Raw genomic sequence first — 4,599 nt, forward strand, 5'->3', positions numbered from 1 at the left:
TGGTCAAAGATCCTGCCCCCATGTGGACACAAGATGGCCACCACAAGATGGCCAGCAGGGGAGGGCAGTTGGGAGGGACCAGGCCTGCAAGGGAGGGCAGTTAGGGGTGACCAAGCCGGCAGAGGAGGGAAGTTGGAGGCAACCAGGCCTGCAGGGAAAGGCAGTTGGGAGGGACCCAGGCCTGCAGGGGAGGGCAGTTGGGGGGGACCAGGCCTGCAGGGGAGGGCAGTTAGGGGTGACCAGGCCTGCAGGGGAGGGCAGTTGGGCAGGACCCAGGCCTGCAGGGGAGAGCAGTTGGGGGGGACAAGGCCTGTAGGGGAGGGCAGTTAGGGGTGACCAGGCCTGCAGGGGAGGGCAGTTAGGGGAAAACAGGCTGGCAGGGGAGCAGTTAGGGGCAATCAGGAAGGCAGGCAGGCGAGCAGTTGGGAGCCAGCAGTCCTGGATTGTGAGAGGAATGTCCAACTGCCCGTTTAGGCCCGATCCCACCGGGATCGGGCCTAAACGGACAGTCGGACATCCCTCGAGGGGTCCCAGATTGGAGAGGGTGGAGGCTGGGCTGAGGGACACACACCCCTGTGCACGAATTTCATGCACCGGGCCTCTAGTAATATATAAAATACAGTCCTAACCGGTTTGGCTCAGTGGATAGAGCATCAGCCTGTGGACTGAAAGGTCCCAGGTTCGATTCCAGTCAAGGGCATGTACCTTGGTTGCAGGCATATCCCCAGTGGGGGGTGTGCAGGAGGCAGCTAATTGATGTTTCTCTCTCATAGATGTTTCTAACTCTCTGTCCTCTCTGTAAAAAAATCAATAAAATATATTGTAAAATATATATATATATAAAATACATAATAAATATGAATTTTATATATTATATAAATATTCTATTTAATAAAGAGGGAATATGCTAATTGACCCTCACGCCTTCACAAAGATGGAAGCACCCACAGCTATTAAGGAGGGAATATGCTAATTGACTGCCCCTCCCTCAAAGATGGCGGCACCCACAGGCACAAGATGGCTGTGCCCAGTCCCCTCAGCCCTGCCGGGTGGCAGGCATGTGGCAAGGCAGAGCCCGCCTCCAGGTGGGCCTGGCCACTCTGTGCACCTGCCTCCGGAGTCCCCCACTCCCCTCAGCCCCCCAGCTGCCCAGGGCCAGCCTGAGGCACAGGCAAGCCTCAGATGTCGGCTGCCCAGCCGCCCAGGGCTGCCTGAGGCTCAGGTAACCAGAGCCAGCCAAGGCTTGGGCTGCCGGCAGTGGCAGCAGCAGAGGTGTGATGGGGCGTCGCCTTCCCCTGATCACTGGGTCGCCTCCCACCCCTGAAGGCTCTGGGACTGTGAGAGGGGGCAGGCCGGGCTGAGGGATTCCCCCCTCCAGTGCATGAATTTTCATGCACCGGGCCTCTAGTATAATAATATATGTGAATATATGTACACACACACACACACACACACACATACATATATATGACTTTTTCTGACATTCTGAAACAAGGGGCAGATAAAAATACATGATATTGTCTTCCTTTATTAAAACAAACATAATACATATATATGAAACTAATACAAAATAATAATGAATGTAAACTGTAATTGAAAAATAAAATTTAAATTAAAAAATTTTTAAATAAAACACATACATAAACCTTCAGCTAGTTTTCCTGAATTTCAAAAATTAACTCACAGTCCTGGTCAGTGTGGCTCAGTATGTTGAGTGTCCTGTAGTGCACCAAAGGTTGCCAGTTGGATTCCTGATCAAGGCACATGCCTGGTTGTGGGTTTGGTCTCTGGCTGGGGTGCATACAGGAGGCAACCAATCGATGTGTCTCTCCCACATCAATCTCTCTCACTTTCTCCCTCTCCTTCCCCACCTCCCTCTTCTTTCCTCTCTCTCTAAAGTCAACAAAAACATGCCCTAGTCAGTTTGGCTCAGTGGATAAAGCGTCAATCTGCGGACTGAAGGGTCCCGGGTTTGATTCTGATCAAGGGCACATGCCTGGGTTGTGGGCTTGATCCCCAGTGTGGGGTGAGCAGAAGGCAGCTGATCAATGATTCTCTCTCATCGTTTATGTTTCTCTCTCTCTTTCCTTTTCCCTTCCTCTCTGGAATCAATATAAATGTGTAAAAAAATTAAAAAGAAAATCAACAAAAAAATACAGGGTGGGGCAAAAGTAGGATTACAGCTGTGAGTACTCAAAACACAGAGTTTATTTTTGTATTATTATTTATTCATTGTATTATTTTCCATATGAACAATTGTAAACCTACTTTTGTATAATAAAAAATTTGAAAAAATTTAACTCACAAAAGCATTGTAGAAGTGTACCTACATTGTTTTGTCCCTATCTCATTTCGTGTTCCTCCTCATTTTCCTCTTTTTAGTTTTCTCTTTCCCCATGTGTGGTAGATTGTCTGCAAAGATAGCTACCAATTGTTCCTGCCATTTCTATATATGGATGCTGCTCTTCTCATCAAGAGGTGTTATCTATTTCCTCACGCCCTGAATCTGAATTGTCCTCTCTACTTGATTTAACCATGAGGATGTGGTGGAAATAAAACTGACAGTTTGGGACTTAGGACTCAAGAGACTTGGCCCCTTCCACTTTTCACTCTCTTGGAACCTTGCAGAGAAAGCCAACTATCCTGATAGATAATGTGGAAAGAAAAGCTCCAGCCAACAGTAGCACCAACTGACCAATGTGCAAAGCCATTTGAGGTCACCTAGACTCAGACAAGCCTCCAGAGGACTGTCACGTGAGTGACCCCTGCTGACAGTACACGGAGCATAAAAACCATAGAGCTCTGTAGCCAACCAACCCACAGAATAGTAAGAAATAAACAATTGTTGTATTAAGTCACTAGGTATTGTGGTGGTCTGTTATGGAGCAAAGGCTAATTGCAATATGATGGGCCAGAACATTTATATAAAATGGCCACATCCTTGGGAGATGTCTTTAGAAAAAGAGATGACTGTTCTTAAGATGACTACAAAAGAACTCAAAGCAGTAAAGCAAAATACATGACTGATTTGAGTCTGACTTATCTAACTATAGATTTTCCACCAAGAACTAGCATAAAGAAAAGAAAACCAGGTGCAAAAGTCTTTCACTTTTTCTTGACCACATATAAAAAAATGAATGTGTCTTATTTTGTCCAGTACTCCATCTATTGGACCTGAGCTAAACAGGAGTACAGGTTCTTACACATATACATCTTACTTCTTGAATTTGGCTTTAACATTCAAAGAGGCTGCTTCCCTCCCCTGAATTAGAAACCTACACTTAATGAAGTATATACCAAAATGTCAAGCTTCTCAGAAGCTGCATTTGGAACTGCAGTCAATTACAAATTGTCCATGTAATGGAAGTTAAAGCTGTAAAATATAGTTTAAAACTTAACGGAGGAACTCTGGCTGGGTAGCTCAATTGGATAGAGCATTGTCTGATAAATCAAGATTATGGATTTGATCCCATCAGGGCACATACAAGAATCAACCAATGAATGCATAAATAAGTAGAACAACAAAAATTAATGTTTCTCTCATTCTCTCCCTTCCTCTATCTCTAAAGTCAATAATTAAAAAATACCATTTTGAATTTTAGAGGACATTTATTAAAGCTGGGTACAGTAAAATAAGAAAGGCTGGGGAAATGAGCTTAGGCTGGTCTGTTTGGCTCACTAAGAAGTCAGAGAAAAGGGGGCCTTGGGGACAGGTTCAGGGGGTTAGTCGGGATGAAATGCTGCTGCCCATTGCTGTCCTAGCTGCAAGCCTTGTGGTGTCCCTTAGAGCTTAGGAGATGCATGCCTGTGGAGAAAGAAGGGGTGGGAGAAGGTGCAGGCATGCTCCTGGGAGGGAGACTGCACCAAAAAAAACCTTTTAAAAAAAATTCCAGTACAATTAAAAATTAAAACTTATCTGAGGGAAAACATTTTTTGTATTTTTAATTTTTTAACTACAGTTTACTTTTAGTGTTATTTTGCATTGGTTTCAGATATACAGGATAGTGATTATACAGTCCTATACTTTACAAAATGTTCCCCCTGGTATTTCCAGTACCCACCTGGCACCATACATAGTTGTTGCATTATTATTGACTATATTCCCTATGCTGTACTTTACATCCCTGTAACTACCAATTTATGCTTCTTAATCCCTTCACCTTTTTCATCCAGTCCAACTCTGCTCCCCTCTGGCAATCACCAGTTCAGTCTCTGTATCCATGACTCTGTTTCACCTTTGTTTGTTCACTTATTTTTTAAAATATATTTTTATTGATTTCAGAAAGGGAGGGAGGGAGGTAGAAACATCGATGACAGAGACTCATCGATCGGCTGCCTCCTGCATGCCTCACACTGGGGATTGAGCCCACAACCCAGGCATGTGCCCAACAGGAAATTGAACTCTTACCTCCTGGTTCATAGGTCTCATAGGTTGATGCTCAACCACTGAGCCATGCTGGCAGGGCTATTTGTTCTTTAGATTCCACATATAGTGAAATCATATGGTATTTGTCTTTCTCTGACTGGCTTATTTCACTGTGCACAATACTCTCAAGGTCCATCCATGATGTGGCAAATGGTAAGATTTCATTCTTTTTG

This window comes from Plecotus auritus (genome assembly GCF_963455305.1).
Source record: "Plecotus auritus genome assembly, chromosome: 3".
NCBI classification, from domain to species: domain Eukaryota; kingdom Metazoa; phylum Chordata; class Mammalia; order Chiroptera; family Vespertilionidae; genus Plecotus; species Plecotus auritus.